This window comes from Anoplolepis gracilipes, chromosome 3 (genome assembly GCF_047496725.1).
Source record: "Anoplolepis gracilipes chromosome 3, ASM4749672v1, whole genome shotgun sequence".
Lineage (NCBI taxonomy): Eukaryota > Metazoa > Arthropoda > Insecta > Hymenoptera > Formicidae > Anoplolepis > Anoplolepis gracilipes.
In genome coordinates this window covers 10,215,632-10,234,231 of record NC_132972.1, presented here as the reverse complement: position 1 = coordinate 10,234,231, position 18,600 = coordinate 10,215,632, and the positions used below count along the sequence as shown (strand labels likewise).

The 18,600-nt window shown below is 33.0% G+C and overlaps 1 protein-coding gene across 1 annotated transcript in view; it reads right to left on the bottom strand.

Moving 5' to 3' along the window:
- The window catches only part of LOC140664298 (uncharacterized), a 133,768-nt gene that overhangs the window by 74,704 nt on the left and 40,464 nt on the right, over positions 1–18,600 (bottom strand). The window lies entirely within an intron of this gene.

The following is an 18,600-nucleotide window of genomic DNA, read 5'->3' as shown; positions in this document are numbered from 1 at the left end:
TAAAATGCAAAAAACCCGCAAAAAAAGTACTCCGACCTTTTCGCTTGTATACACATTGTAAACACATTTTTAATTAACTATACGAATTCATATGAAAATTAAATATGTTTATTCTCCGAGTAATTCAAGTTGCTGCCATTGAAAACACTGTTTACAGTGCAAATTTACTATTTCTTTACAAAAAAAATTCCCTTTCTTTAATTTTTCCTTTTCATTATCAAATTCGCAAACATTCTTTGTACATTCGTTTAATCCTTTGTCGTTTTACCGATAATTAAGAACAGCACGTTCTCTTGTCGTGGCTTACGAAATAAAGGATCCCAGAAAAACTAGTCAATGGCACTCGCATACTGTTAGTCTTTAATAGAGTATTGCAAAGCCGTGTAAATGTGTATTGTCGCGGAGCGACTCTGCCTCTGTCGTTTTCCTTTTTCGACGACAGGCAGGTAATTAAATCCGCCGTTGTCAGCGAAAATTACAGCGGAAGGTTCCGTTTCTGCTATCACGTGACCGTCGCACAATGAAGCGAGAAGAGACACCGCCCGTCCTGGTTTTCAGCATTCGGCTTCCGCCTTGGAATCTTCGTCGAGACATTCTTGTCGATCGAATGTACGTACATAAAAGGGAACGTGGCCTCGGTTCTCTTCTCTGTTTCGATCAGCTCCAGCGACTGTCTGTACGCTTTGTGAAGTCATTCGTATCGTGGAGGAAATTCATTCGCATCCGCTTCAATATACGTTTCAAGTTTCAACTGCTTTGTAAAGGCCAGCAGTTTCAATATTAATATATCTCGGGGAAAACCCAAAATTTAAGCAATCTTCAAAGCTACAAGTTTGGAATTTTTTTTTAACAAAAATAGTGTTTGTATAAACAACAATCATGTTCTCATATTTAATAAAATAAAAAAAATATAGTTTTTTTTCGAATTTGCATTCGAATTATATAAACGTGCTAAGTTTATACCTGTATTAAATTTTTCGTTATAAATACGTAGAATTTTTTAAGAAGTTTAAAGTACACAAATAAAAGAAGAATTACTTTATAATAGTAAATTCTTCTTTGTTTTTTTCAAAGTAATTATTTTTTATTTTAACTAAAATAAATGCGACAAATACATAATTTTTTATCTTAGAAGTAGATTTATTAATTTTTACTAAATCGAGACGAGCAAATTTAACAAAATTTTATATATCAATCTGTCTATGTAAAATAATAGAATCATAGAATATCATTCAAGTTATAAAAATATATTTGAAACGTAATATATATTCGCGAATGCTCAAACCAAGGATTTTTTTACGTTATGATTTACAAGATAATTATTTGACAAATACAGTTATCTAGTCAATGTAGAATATGTCAACAAAATGGGACATAAAATTTCTCTCACAGCTTCAGCAATTAATGCGTTCAACAAAATTATAGTCACTGTCAGAAATAAACCTCAACCAACACGTACTTATCATACTGCCAAATAAAATGCCTCGTGATAGAAGATACAAAAGCGAGCGATCGTTTAGAAATTCTTCACGCCGATCAATCATCTGGATGAGAAGATCTTTGGCAAAGTCGGTTCCTAACACAGCTCGATCTATCACACACACACAGCTATTAATGCTTCCTAAATATTTATGAAAATCGAGAAAAAAAATGAGAGAAAAATAATGCCTACGCGATACTTGTGGATGCGATAACCTCAACTTATTACCGCTTTCCTTTTCCCTTCCTCTCCCCTCTCTGTCTCCCTTCTTAACTTTCTTACTTTTCCTTGTTCTCTTTCTCCATCTTTTTTTTCACAAGTACATATATGTATAGCGTCAATGTAATAAATGTCAATCGACGACATCATATACGTCAAACCCGGCGGGCGTATATTAATATTAAGCCGCAGCTCGACTTAAGTGAGATTGAAAATGTGTACTGAATATCAAATAAATAGGAATTTCTAGTCATGTGGTGATTTTCTTTGACCCGTTATGCGATTTGCTTTCGAGGAATTATTAATGGAATAGAGGCAGCTTTAGCCGATTAGTCCAAACCTCTTCACTTTAGTAATTAATCTTATCCTCTAGGGGAATTAGATGTTTTCGTTGAATTTATGATCGTAAACATAGCGCTGAGAAATTATCGACAAATCAATTCACGTTTAATATAGTTGTAGAAACAAATATCCCTCCGGGCATTTTAGAATATGATGTCCTATTTTTTTCTTTATTTGCATACTAAAATATTTTTGACATAAAAAATGAGAAAAATATTCTTCGACTAATGATATAAATTTCTCTGAACGTATCTTTATGTAACGGTACGTTATGATATACAGTCTCAAGAAAGATGTGTGTGTGTGTGTGTGTGTGTGTGTACATATATATATATATATATATATATATATATATATTATCTTAATAAAAAATGATGTCGTTTGTAGAACATGTCAACATTACTAATCATTTTTATCAAAATACATTTTATGTATTTGTCTAATGGACAAATTCAATTAAAGAGAAAGTGGAAACGTTTTGCGCGCCATTTCTAGTCAATCATTCGTATATCATCCACGTTTTGCTCTCTAATGCATTATAAATCATTTAAATAGAGTGTCATATTTCTATATCCTACAAATACTATTATTTATTCATTTAATATTATTCGAGTAAATTAAAAATTAAGTGACATGTTAAATTAATATTATATAAAATATACATCATTATAAAACCTAATTACATAAAATCGCAAAAAAACCAGTCGCAGTTTTTTTTGTGTGAAAAAAAAATAAGAAAAGTAAAATTCCAGTAAATATATGTATAAATTCGGCAGTTTCAAAAATTTAACAGTAACTCTTGTGTGTATGTATGTATGTATGTATGTGTATGTATGTATGCATATCATGCCGTTAGTGCGGAAGAACGATTTGCTCGTAACTCAATTTAATAGCGTCCATCAATGTGCATCCAATCTAGATGCTACGCATGCATCAGTTGATGCGCACAGTACAGCGCATAATCGTAAAACCGATTATCACAGGTGACTCTCCCGATGCGTATAATGACGACGAGAATCTCGAGAGATACAATTTCGAGGTATCTTGGCAAGTGGAAAGCGTCGGTCAAAGAACTGCCGAAACATTTCGACAATCGCGTCGCATTCTCTTGCGATGCGTGCGTATTTTTTGGTCGCCGTTACGGAACCGCTTCGGTAATGTCGGATGACATTTCGAGGTGAATTTAAAGCGAGTCGGGATACCTATGGCAACGCGCATCCGCGGAAAAAAAAGCCTTCGAAATATTTCACCGTAGCCGTCGTCCCCATCCTCGACGAGCGGGCCACGTTTGTGAAGGAGATCATGACACCACATTGATATTGTCTTTTGCGAGGATGTCGTCGATCGCTTTAAAAGTCACGGGAATGTTCCTCCTGCCGACAATACAAGGAACAGACCAAGAGAAACTCGATCGACTGGTTCTTTCACGCAATTTTTTCATACTCTACTCTTTTTTCGATATAAAATATTTACAAGTACATACACACACATAGACACATGTACGCCACTGCACGTTACGTTTAATTACAAAAATGGAATAATTATATCGAATCTTTTACATAATAATAATAGATATCTTATTAAATCGTTGACATATTTTTTGCCATGTTAAACATAACAAAATCACTAAGCAGATAATGATATATGTTTTACCAGTTTTAAATATATCACGAGAATTTTTAAATATAATTTTATTTCAAATGCTACCTGTATTACATAATCTTGAATTAATATTATACGCGAGGGAGCCATAAATACTAATAGATGCGACTCCTATGGCAAGCGTAACAAATTTCGAAAAAAGTTATTTAAAAGCTGTAAACAGACAACTATATCTTGATTAATTTTTATTATAGATATTTTACAAAATATTATTATTTATATAAGTTTCATATATTACAACATAACAAAAATAATTTAAAAAATGTTTGTGTGATAACAAATGATAAAATAATTTGCAGTTAAAAAGAATTAAAACTAGAAATAAAAAAAGCAAATATTTAAAATAAATATATGAGCATATGTATGCAGGACACAATACACGTACGTTTATAAGCGCAAGTGCATTTCATTAGAAAATCGCATAGATGCATCGATGCACTATCGTGGTTTTCCAGTCGCGCACAAGGAGGACAACTATGAGGTAAATTCTACCGCCATTACACCGATGGTGAAACGAAAACTTTGTTGCAAAGAAAATAGCGAGAGAAAATTTACATCTTGTAGCTGCGGCATATTACACGGGAAGTATCTAAATCAAGGGAAAAAACTTTTTATGTTCGTGGGACGCGTTTACATCTCCTGAGATAATAAAGATAAAATATTAGTTTTTAAGAAAGAGAAAAAAGAACAAATCTTTATTTAGTAAAGATATAATAGCAAAAATATACTATGAAAACAAAGTTACTAAATGTATCAAATATGTAATGCAATTTTTATGACATAAAAAATAATGTTTCATCACCACTCAAGATTTAAACAATATTGTAATTAACGTGATAGGAAATAAAATATTTTTTTTTAATTCTTTTATATCAAAAAATGAATTCTCGCTACATTTATTTTTTATTTGGAATAAAAATTAAAAGATTCTACATGGAATGACTCTAATTATTTTTTAAAATTATTTAACTTAATGTAACGTTCGCTTGCAATACAAAACCAAAAAATTTAATTACATGGATGATGCTCAAAGTAAATGGCCATTATTTAAAAAAAGAAAGAAATAATTAATTTTACAGGGCAATCATGTCTGCCTTATTTAGATGAAAATTTATGTGGATCGATGAAGAGAGAATGATTGAAAACTGACAATATAAAAATTGCATCATTTGTCATTGCTTGTTTAATAAGCGGCTTGATGTATGCCGAAATTTAATATTTTAACGCTACATTTTCTTTCAAATCCTTCAAGCTCCACTTAAAAACGACCTCCCGAAAACGTTGAAGAAAAACGATTGGGCGTGCACATATTGCAATTTTGATCGAGGTTTATTCGTAGTCGATCGATAATATTGCCACAATGCAATGCGCGTTGCAATGAACATATTGACATTTGTGTAATCGATATTTGTGACCAAAATACTTTTGAATAATACAATTCTTTGCTCCATTAATCACCGATTGAAAATTAATTTCCTGTCAGCTGCACATTTGCAATTCAATATGACGTGCGTGCGCATTATCATAGACTCTACGCATGAAAGTACGCTGTTTCAATGATCTCAATTAAATCGCCCCAACTAATGATTGGCACTTACTATTATTTTATTAACAAAAGCAAAAAATGATGATTGATAACTTAGTTAATAGAAAATTATTCAATAATAAATGTAGGACGATAAAAGGGATTCGATAAAAAGGATATTTTTGTACAACTTAATATTTACTTATTAAAATATAATAAATATCAAATAATAGATATCTAAATATAAAATAATAAAGTGATGAAATTTAAATATAAAGTAATGAATACTTAATGTTCTTTACAATTTTTTTAGAATAAAAAAAATTCAACGTAATTTTTTGTCTAAAATATGTTCTCGCAAAGATATTTTAGAATATAAATTTAATTAATTAAAAGGGCACACCGCGTAAAAGTTTTAATCTCCGTATCTTATGTGGAAAGGCAGAAGGATTAATTTTCGCGCTAACGTTATCTTACAAAGTCCCAAGTTGAATTTATCACACATGGCGCGTATACTTGTAAAGGCTTAAGGATTTTTAAGACGTTCGATTCTGGAATTTGCGGCGAAACCATCTACTAACATAAGATCGAGCTTCTGTTTCCATCGTACCTAGGCGGATTGTACGAAAAAAAAGCGATCCGCGCTTTGGTTCCACGGTCTTTTTTGTCGCGACAATCAGATCTGTAGAAGGAAAGGAAAGTAGCAAAGAGTCGGCCGAACGACTTACGATATGCAGATTCATCTCGATGCCATTTCGGTACAACGAAAGCGGACGGCAATTACTCGCCACGCGGCAAACCTGTTCCCGGATCCGTGAGGACGGGTTTCCGTTTCCCGGCTCGTTAAGGCGACACGGTCGAGCGGCCCATCCTGCAGCCAGAAAAGTGCGCAAGCCCTGCTATCGTGGGACTTCGTTGGTGAGCTATCCCGTTTGTAGTACCAACTGTACACCAACGCGGCTCGCCCTTCTCTCTCTCTATCTCTCTCTTCCTCTCTCTCTCTCTCTCTCTCCTTCTCTCTCAATTATTCAAAACCCACCGACAAGTTACCGCTAGAGATAAAACTTCCGTTATCTTCTTGTCAGTGGTACGGGAATCTTATTTCAAAGACTGTGCAAAATAAAAGAAGTTGTGTCCTAAATGACGCTTAAGTCAGAAAAACATAATTTTGTGGCTACAGTTATAAAAAGTTTAATGTCCACGTAATTTACTCCGATGAAGCAAAGTAAAATAAATAAGCGTCATATAAAATTTCTTTTCCGATATAAGTATCGTTTACTACGCTATGTTTCTCGTAATGTGGATTTTATATAAAGATTAGAAATATTTTATCAGAAACATTCAGATGTAGAAAAGTCTGTACTACATTTTATAATTAAACAAAAAAAATTCAATACATTATATATGAATCTCTTATAAGCAAATAGAAAGTTTCTTCCTACGATAAGGTGTAAAATAAAATGATAATTATATCAAATTATAGTTCTGCTAAGTAATACTGTGAAGTACGTTATTACGTTACTTAGCATTTGATTGCATTAATTGAATCATTATGCACTTTTGTAACGCATTGAAGGAAATTATTATCGAGATATATATTTAAATACGTCGAACATCTCGGATGTCGCAAAATGAAAAAGAGAAAAGCCTCTTTGGCTTTTACTTCACGAACGATCCAGTTACTCGAGCTACGTGGCTGATTACGCTGACGCGTCGACGGGATCCCGTGATAGTGAAATCAGTGGATGTAATCCGGTGAATTAATTAACTGCTTCGTAGACTGCTTTGGCCAAATTAGCAGCTTATACCCGGTTTTCGTTGGGTGGTCTTAGCATTACAGTGCAATTCAGAGCGCTAATGCGAGATTCGAGTTACATCGAAATCTAATATTTATACGCACACGTATTTGTAACTCATTCTTGCAAACCACTGCCCAGTATGCAAATCTATACAATTAAGGAACATTCTTAATTCAAATGCAGAGACACATCGATAAATAAATATTATAAAAAGGGATGCTATCAATCAGCACATTGTGATAAAACAAATATCATATCTAATGCTAAATATTTCACAATATAATTTAAAATCCGAGTTTGTTTAATGTAAATTTGAAAGATATCTTCCAATAGAAATTTCACCCATCAATAGCTATCTTCCCATGATATTTCAGATTTCGACATTTTCTATCTCGATAATCTTGAAACTAGAAAAGGCGAGAATCGATTAAAATAAAATTTACTTGAAATCGCGCATTTTATGTCTCCCATTTTATCTTGCACTTAACGAAATATGATAATTATGCGTCAATGTAAATCATTGCGAGGAAAATAAAAGCACAGTTCTAAATTTGTTGAACAATACAATGCCTGAAATGTCGCACGAGCATTACGAAATATCGCACGGTGTTACAAATAATCGTGACGTAACGAATTACGTATCGCGAATCCGATTTTTTCCTATTACTCTTTGTTACGTAGTTACGTCAGCTCTAGATTCACGTGTGATAGTTGGAAGAAAGAAAGTGTATTCCGTCATGAAACCTCTGCCTGTCGCGCACACGTAAATTCGAAACGTTGACTTTTAGCTTTAGTAAATTATAATGTGCGTGATGTCGGTGCGTGGGTGTCCACAAGCGCGAATTGATCATAAATAGTAATAGCTTTAATGTTACTCTCTACGCGATTGGTAATTTATCAAGAGGCGCTCACTCTCTCCCAGAACTCTCTGCCGTGTATGAACAACATCCTAATACTAAATCCATCTTGCTGCCGCCGCTCCTTGAGAACAAATGCCATAAAATCTGGCGCACGCGTGCGTGTTGCGTGAAACAGCTGCGAGAAATTAATTAGGCAGAGACTTTAAAAGTTTAAAAGCGACAGAGATAAACGTTGATTATACAACGTCTCACTGAATATTTATCTCTTGTACGTCGATTTCGCGAAATTATTACATGTAATTCCGTTCATAAGGTTTCACATTTCAAGCTCTCCTCCTCCCACCAGATATTGCTTTGTGGAAGATTCATCCCGATACAAACAATTCTTACATGAATCCATATGATAGGGTTTGGAAAGTCTCACGATTTCCATGAAAAAGATTATATACCGGATAATAAAACAATAAAATAAGCATTAAAATCGTAAAGTATCTCTCTTTCGTAACGTGTTTATGGCCAGATAATGTTCTCGATTTAAAAGCGCAAAAGTGCAATTTCATATCAGCAGTGTAATAAAGTTAAATGTATCTCAGTCGAATCTGTCGATCGTGAAATATAAATATTCGAGATAAAAGAATTAATAATGCATTTCTCTTTCCTTACAATCAGCTTAAAATATTGATGTGTACTTCCTTTCTACACATTATATGTATTTTAATATATTAAATAAAATTTGTATTTAATGTGTCTTGTAGCTACTTGCTATTCTGCAGTACTATTATGTTGTAACTCTTCTTTATATAAATCGTCGATTTTTATTCGATTTTTCTAACACACACATATCGAAGCATTAAATGGAGTACTTCCTCTCATTTTTCATTGGATTTACATTTACTGTGAAAGGCATTATTAATGTAAATGTCATTCACATGGTACTGTTCTCGATAAATGAAACATACGAGTCTTATTCCATAAAAAAAAATTTAGAAAATGCAAATGTAATATGTGCATTTTATGGTTCGACGCTTAACTATAAAATCTCATGAATATAAATACGCTTTAATTAACATTAATGTGTAATAAATTGTATGAGAGCATCTCATGACTTTATTAAAAGCGTACATACATTAGCAAAACAAAGCAAGATTGATTTTTAAATGTTCCTTGATCAAAGAAGACGCTTAAGGCGACGAGTCCGAAACACCGCGAGGATGAAGTACGACAGTTCGAGGTGCGAGAGAAAAAAAAAATAATCGATCGGTGCGAAGACGAGTAGCCGCGTCGTTGCGGTTATGCAGCTGCAGCTGCACAACAGCCGTCCGATTCTCACCCACATCGCGCGACGCGGTAGAGTGGGTATTCGAGAGGCAGAAAAGTGAAAGCCGCGACGCGTAACGATCTAAAACTATATCTCGTTTTAAAGATGTAGAGACGACGGGATAAAGACAAGGAGAGAAAGAGAAAGAGAGAGAGAGAGAGAAAGAGAGATCGGTATTATATAGCACGTTATACAGGGAACAAAAGAGGAGACCGGCAAGAGAGATCGAGAAAGATCAAGTGGGGATGTGAGGAGAGAGAAGGAGAGAGAGGGACTCTGCAAACTCTTGAACTATCGAAGCGAATGTAGACCACGGGAATGTGTCGCAACCGTTTCTGTTTACCTCACCACCTCCCACATCTCTTTCTTCGACGTCGAAAGCTGTACCACTCGTCGGAAATCTCTATCTCTTTGTGTTAATGGCACGAGAGAGATTTGCAAGTCTCATTGTCAGTTAGAGAAAAAGAAGGGATTTTTATTATAATAATATAATTGATCTGAGCGAAATATAATCTGCAAATTTTTATCTTGCTATTTTTTTTTTTTTTTTTTACAAACAAATTGTCACGAGAATTCTGTTAAAATAGAAACGAGAATTAACCGCAAAAGAAAGTCTTATTATGCATTTATAATCCTAAAATTTAACTTGCGAAAGTTCCTCTGTTTTCACTTTAAAGCAATTCCTTAAAGTTACGATGATGAATGATAATTATGAATGATAAATTTTAAATACACAGTTCTGAAAAAAAAATATTGTATACGCGCGAAACTCTCAAGTTATTTTTTTTTTCCAATCAGAATAGACCTTGAAAGCACTAGTAACGTTATAATCCGTTATTTACATTAATTCGCCAACCATGATATTACATTAATTCGCTTACTTTGCTTACTGATTTTGCGCGCATAGCTCACTGAAAAAAAATCAAATTAGAATGCAAGAGATACGATTAGGTAATATCATTCATTGTATCTAGCTCACTCATAACATACCACGTAGATATCAGTACCAATGTGGACCACGAGCAGATGTTGCAACGGAATATCTCTCTCATATCTCCTGCAGCTCTTTTTTTCGACATTCACCGAGTCTTACCTTTTGTTCAGCCTCTCCCTCGTGTCCTTATTAAGAACGGTAGAACATGGATAAATTCGGACAAACGTACAAAACAGAATTTAAAAAAAAAATCTATCGCAAATAAAGCTCTATTTTTAGGACAATTTTTAATTAAATCTTTTTCAATAAGATTATAGTAATGAAAACTGAGCAATCTTCATCACTCTTTCTATCCATTAAAAATATTATTCGAGATTTATTTAAAACTATTTAAAAAAAAAAAAAAAATATATATATATATATATATACATATATTCTCTAAATCATACATTATTGTATATTATATATGATTTAGATAGCGCTCATCATATCTAAAATAATAATCCATTACAAAATATAAATAAATTAATTACATAAAACGTATTGTATTTTTACTTGAAGTTCGTTACAAAAAAATCTGCATTAAATTAATTTTAACAATCTGAAATTCTAAATTTTGAAAGTAAAGAGCATAAGATGGAACAGTTCTTTCAGGAAGATTAAACAAGACGCCCTCGAGCGCCGCCGTAACTTTTGTTCAGCCACGGATTCCTCCAACAACTTTAATAAGAAAACAGTTCTAGAATATACTTTAGATATATGTATGTATAATATAATACTTTAACGAAAAGATTAGAAAACTTACACGTCCTCGCGCGTATTAGGGACATTTTTTTTTTAAATATTGTAAATCCGTTTTTATAATAACTCGAACGAAAAGTCGAGATCACAGGACGATTTCAAAGCTACTCAAGTATCCGTCCGTAACAAAAAAAAATTACACGGGTCACACTTATAAAAGATTTTCTGGAAAATAGGAGCGTAAAATATAGTTATTTCATTATCGTTGATATCTCTGAAAATTGAACAACCAATTACTATTTTACTCTGTTCTTTTAATAATCTTTAAATTCTTAAAAATAATTTTATATAGACTTCTATAATAAGTTCAAAGTAAAAATATAATACATTTTTTTCATCCAATTATTATTTTGTATTTATTAATAATGTAGCTCTCTTAAGCTGGCAGGACCAAATCAGCAAAATCAAATGGGACCTAATGAATTATTTAGTACTTATTTTGTACTATTTTGTACCACCAAAAATAATTTTGTACCCCATGTCAATTCAGAAAAAATCGTGGCGCTGCTAACTTAATATTAAGCTAGCAGGACCAAAAGAAAAAAATTAAAAAAATAAATAAAACAAAACAGATACAATTAGTACTGAATTTGTACTAATTTGCACCATCGAAAATAATTTTGTACCACCGAAAATAAATTTATGCTCCGTGCAAATTAAAAAAAAATTGTGGTCCTGCTAACTTAATATTCAACTATCGTAATAAAAACCATTAAAAAATGAAAAATAAAAATTGATCTGATTAATACAGCATTTGTATTAATTTGTACCACCGAAAATAAATTTGTACCCCGTGCCAATTAAAAAAAATTGTGGTCCTACTAACTTAATATTCAACTATCGTAATAAAAATCGTTAAAAAATGAAATATAAAAATTGATCTGATTAATTAGCATTTGTACGAAGTACGCATACCTATTCCTTCGAATGTCGCCGTACGTATGACAAGAGCAACAACGCGCTACGTCTGTAAAGGTCGAGCGCCGAATACTGTGTGACGATGTAAGATAACAAATTCCTTATGCCTATAAAATAATATACGTAGGTAGGTATGCCGAATATCCTTTGTAAAAAATAGTGACGCGTCCTTGTTTGTATCCTTGGTATGCGTGACGTAGAAGACACGGCATAGGACATAGTGGGGGAAGGCAAGTGGGGGAAAGAACCGCCGCGCCGCGTCGCGCAGAAAGCAGAGAGACGAAAAAATTATTATTGTTCAGCCAACGCTCGAGAGTTGACAAGTACGTATTCGACATATGTCGTTTATATCAATAAAGTTTTTCTACCTCATTGTCAGTAGCTTTCGATATACGATCTATAATTCATTTTTTAATGGTTTTTATTACGGTAGTTGAATATTAAATTAGCAGGACCATAATTTTTTTTAATTGGCACGAGGTACAAATTTATTTTCGGTGGTACAAATTAGTACAAATTCAGTACTAATTGTATCTGTTTTGTTTTATTTATTTTTTTAATTTTTTTCTTTTCGTCCTGCTAGCTTAATATTAAGTTAGCAGCGCCACAATTTTTTCTGAATTGGCATGGGGTACAAAATTATTTTTGGTGGTACAAAATAGTACAAAATAAGTACTAAATAATCCATTAGGTCCCATTTGATTTTGCTGATTTGGTCCTGCCAGCTTAGGAGAGTTGAATAATGTATATGTATTATTCCTTTGCAATGCAAAAATTCCAGCTTTAGAAGTTGCGCCATCTTTTGCGTTGTCGTGTTTTTAATCTATGTAAATCAAAAGAACATGGTAAATGAAAAATACTGCAAAAGCGGAAAAAGAAAATATTACAATTCTAGAGTATATATTACGAAAAATCGTTGTGGATATTACGATTCTGAAGCACATTATGGTTCTGAAGCATATTATGATGCAAGAATTCTATGTGTATATATAAATATATTGGATGCTTTCTATTTAACGACACAAGTCGGCACATACGTCGTTCTATCTTTATTGTCACTAGATATTGAAAAGCACTCATGATGGAAAGATTATAAAATGAATATTCATTATAAAGCGAGCAAATATTTTATAAACAACCAGTTCATTCGAATAATATGAATCCTCCTTTTGATTTCCATATATTTTCACTTTAAAACAGATTTTGTACCGTGCACGTCTACCTTTCGCACAAAGAATATCTGTTTCATTGTCATTCATACGAGCTACTGACTATGAATTCAATGCGTCAAGTGTGCTTATATAGAGCTGGAATCGTTCGAAAGCAACTTCAAAGATTCTCTCAATCGTGTCCGCTTTTGTTTCGCGCCTTCTCTGCAAAGTCACATCCGCGAAAGTCGTGCTCTTACGAAACTCGACGCATAACGGTAATCATATGACAGAACATAGAGATAAGAAGATATCACCTATCGACTGCATTTACCCTCTCGAAGAAACAGAATTTTCTGAAGAGAGACGAAACGAGACGAGTGAAAGTTATCCGAGAGGAAACGAGGAAACAGGAAAAAGGAACAAAACAGAAGGGAGAAGGGAACCGATACCGTGCGAAAGGGCGATGGCAAAAGAAAAAGAAAAGAGAGAAGGAAGAAGGATCTCGTATATTTTCCAGCTGGTCGCACAGTTCGCATACAAACGTATCGCGATCGCAATTAAGGCACCTTCTCTTTTACCGTGCGAGGTGATAGCGACGATTTCCTTCGATGCGTTTAGCGCTCCAGTAATTAACATCCGCGGCAATAACGAAGGAAGATACGAGACTTAAATCTATAGCGAAAGGGTCATGAAAGAAACCCCAAATAAAGTGGACGAGATTCAATTAAAGGTACGACTGAGAGATTTTTTTTTTTACAACGAAAATGATGATATATTCATAATTTTTCGACTCTTTATTCTACGCAAAAGAATCAAACTACATAAAGTTATCAAATTTCATCATCGAAGTGATTTAATTTGCATATTATAAAACACTACAATTGTAACATTCTCATTATTATAATTGAAGTTTAATTAAAGGCGTAAAAAAGACTTTCCATATTTTTAAAGCTTAACAACACAATCGGAACGTTTCAACCTTTGCTTTTTGTAATTGCATTTTTTAGCACGTTTAACAATAAAAATCAATATATTGCACATTTAAGTTAATTAACATATTATAAAATCATAAAACATTATTTTCTTATTTATATGCGTGTGCAATTTGTACTGACTTTATAATTATGTAACAATAAACGCCGAAGCAGAAAATAGACATTTATGTTTAAAAATATTAAAATTTGTGGATTTTTAGGCAATTACTTCAAATTTTATTAATCTATTCTTTAAGCATGTATGTGTAAGTAGATAAAATCTTATTTCTCGATTAAATTTAATTAATTAAATTTTATTTAATCAAAATTTCAATTTATTTTAAAAAGTTACATTAATTTTCAAAATTAAAAAACGAGTAAGTGTGTGGCTATAAATATTCTACTTAAAAAATTATTTGTAAAACTCGATTATATTTTATGCGTTTTGCTCTAACAATAAGCAATACACACAATGTTCATTGTTATATGTTATCTTATTTCGAATAACATGTATTCATAAAGATTCTTCTGCAAACATGATAAAGAAGTAATACAAAATGTGCATAATATATATTATCACCCTAATCGTTCCTATTTGTTGCCATTAGAGCCAACGAAGATAGAACGTGACAGCAAACATACGAACACGTGCTGCGGATTATAGATAAGCTAGCAAGGGAAAGGGAGAACCTTTCTCAGTGCTTTATCTGTCATGTCGAGATATCGCAGATATTAATCGGATAAATTAAATTAGCAGATTATTAGAAAAGGTAAACTAGAAAATTAAATCGAAGTATCATTAATAATGCGAGAAGGAATAAAATTATTAAAAATAAAAAATATATCGATAAAATCATCATAGGCCGTTCTACTGAATAATACTACTAATCATCAAATATTCTGCACATCAGACATGCTTAAAATCAAATTTTAACAAATCAAATGTAGTATTAATAAATTTGATCAAATATGCAATAAACTATTGGAAAAGGAAGTTATATCGTACTGTGAATTTCACGTCGATATTAAATGCAATTCACATAGAAAATGCATTAATATACAATTATGCGAAACATCATTACTCATTAAAGATAATGACTGCAGATAATCTTGCAGCATTTCATATGTATTTTAATGATTTATGAAAATGAAAATAAAAGTTTATCTTGAAATATTACTAATATCTACTTATCGCTAAAATAATTTGCAAAGTAGAGTACCTACAAATCATCTCTGAAATATTACGCAAAAATTACTATAATTCAATAAAAATCTAAAAAAAATTTTAATTATATTACAAAGTAAAATAAAAACTTTCATGACCATCAATTCCAAGCCTCAAGTCTCGATCTCATATATTCTCGCGGAAAAGACCGAAATTCTTCGAGACACTTTTAAAAGATTCATTACCACTTTTATATCTCCGCATGCAATCAAATGTGAAGTTTTGCAGCAGCTGAGCTACCCTCATTCAGGAAGCTTCTCTTATTTTACGTATTATCTTATTGTCAGTCGAGAGAACTGCTTTCTTCCGTTAATTAAAAATTAAATTATTAGATACGGCGAGCTCTGCATAAATTGTCGTGTTGATTATAAATATTTAACCTAATTTTGTATAGCACATTTATACATAAATTTAAATCTAAAATCTTCCTCTCTTTATATATAAATATATTTTTTTCATATATATTATTATATATATATAATATATATTTCATACATATTAATTAAATATAAATATCCAATTAATAAAATGCAAACTGCAAAGCGAAAATTTGCAAGGATAAATTAACCAATTAAAAAATTACGTTGTATTCATTTATACATTTTTCTCATAAAAGATATAAAAGAAATTTATAGAGACAGATGTATAGACATATTTCAATTAAACTCAAGGTAAGTTAATAAATCACTCTGTTAATTTCTGTACTGTCAGATTGAATCTCAGCGTCACTACAAGTTAATTAAAAAGCTGACGTCGTTCTCGTGGAACGGCAAGGAAAACCCTACAACGATTCACATCGACAGATGTAATTTTTCTTGGTTTGAATTTTTCATTCGCTCACCGAAAGCAGATGTTGATTTTGTTAAAGTCGCTTAAAGTGCTAAGGCCAAGAACCCTCGATTTTCGCGAATATTACTACCTCGCAATACGCGGATTGCTCTCTGGAAACGCACAAGTTAGCGGAGCAACGCAAAGATTTTCCACTCCAACGCTGCTTTATTTTTCGCATCGCTCGAGGGGGCAGCATCTGACATCTCTCAATTTAAATGTCATCGTAACGGCATTTTCCATTTCCATCTCGCCCGCAAGTTCCCCGGGCATAACATAGAATAATTCCCTCGCATGCTTGAACAACGGCAGGATAAAAAGAAAAGACGTTGAATGCGGAACAAAAAAAAATCCCAGGCTAAATTACGACGGCGTTATTTCCCTCGCGTTTCCCTACGTTTGTACTACCGCTGCAAATCCTTCTCAATCGTTCTCTCTTTCTCTCTCCCCCTATTTCTATCTCTCCTTCCCGTTGTGGCAAATACTCGATCTTTCAAGCCGCAAACTCGAGTTGATCCCTTGAGACGAGTGGTGCGTTCTCTGAAAGATGCATATAACCGAGTTATTTTCGGTCTACAAGCGAATCACGAATTAATTACTATTTCCCGCGCTTTAACTCGTTCGCTTTCATGAAAATGTTTAACGCTCTATTTACACGCTAAAGTAAAAACTTTATTTTTATTTTTCAAATAAAATTTTTTCTCTTTTTAATAATGACATAAAATTCTTCATATTTTATTATGTTGAATCATGCTAAAAATTAAGCACAAAATCATTAAGAAAACTGACATCTAAAGATATTTTGTAACTGATTAAAATGCTAGAAAACAGAATGATTTATTAATTATTATTGAAAATGTCGTGCAAAATAATTCAATGAAAATTTCAATTATTAAATACGACAAAGCATACGAACATTAACTACAGAAATAAAACTTAAAAAAAATGAAATATAAACACTTCTTGTCGAAAAAGAAATGACAAAGTTTTATAAGCTTCTCTTTTTAGATCTTTATAATATAATGATATTGGACAGAGAGAGAAAAGTTAATATCAAAATATTTTTAATCGATCTAAAAGCGTTGCATCGTCGAAATTCTATATTACTGTAGAGACAGACAGACAGAGAGAGAGAGAGAGAGAGAGAGAGAGAGAGAGAGAGAGAGAGAGAGAGAGAGAGAGAGAGAGAGAGAGAGAGAGAGAGAGAGAGAGAGAAAGAGAGAGAGAGAGAGAGAGAGGTAGCGATAAAGCCCTGCTGGGACATGAATATTGAGATCCCTGATCGGCGCCAAGCTTTACTCCTCTTAATTGCGTCGCGATTTGCATACGCCCTTTTTCATTCGCGCGCGCAAGTGAGATACGATCGAGTTAGGCGCGAAAGAGGAAGATAGGCAGGCGAAAGGACGAAGCCAGGCGCATAGATCACGTATGAGGCAGATTGCGGGGTACGGACCAATCACGGAATCAGGTACACGTGCAAGTACCAGACGGTATACACGATAAGATACGTCTTATTATAGAACCCATGGAGTTCCAGCTAGCATCTCAACTGCGAGCGAGAATGAAGATACATACAGAGAAACGAAGCGAGGATGAAAAGGAAGGAGGAGAAACGGTGGGAAAGAGAGCGAGGGGAAAAGAGGGCAGCAAGGTGGGAAAAGAACAGGATAAAATAAAAAAAAAAAAATAAATAAATAAAGGATAGAACAAGAGCGAGCGGAAGAGAGACAAAGAGAAGAAAGCGCACGATTATGTCGCAAGGCTGTGTCTGCCGAGTTCAACATTGTTACCTTCGTTATTGGTACAATAGTCCCGGTACAACTCTCCTCCTTCTCCATTTTATTACTCCCTTTATATTCCCCCCTTTGTTTTTTCTTCATTTTTCTTTACGTCGGCCGTATGTACTTTTCTCACTAGAATGATACTACAGACGCTTCTACACGCTGCGCAGCAAGCGCGCAGAGCAATAAATTTGCGCGCAGCACGCGCGCAAGGGAGCTGTCCTTATATTTTCCATCCATCCTGCGAAACCGATACCCTACCTCGCCACAAGATACAATGTTTCTAGAAAAAAGCTCGAGATGATATACTCGCGCTGCCGCGCGATTCCTTATTCGCTTCTTACAAGAATTAATGCCAGATATCGTCTAATTGGTAAGACACGACACAAGTACCTGCTATGATATATATGCTTGTCAACAATACCGAGAGTCTGCTCTAATGCAACGTTTTTAAATTAAATCCAAAAAAGATGAGATACTCATTTTTCTCAAAAATTAATTTCATTCATTTAATGGATAAATAAAGAAAAATTTATTTATTTTATTAAAAATTTTAAAAATCATTGAAATATGATAATGTATACGCAATAATGATTTTGAATATATAAATTGAATTTATAAATATAATTAGAAAAATAAAACCTGTATGATAATATCAAAATTTATATAACAATTATATCTATAGAAAACTGAATTATTAAAAAAAGCGATATAACTATATCTTTTGAAGAATCTAATAAAACTTAATAAGACTTAACTTAGAGTATAATGCGACAATTAAGC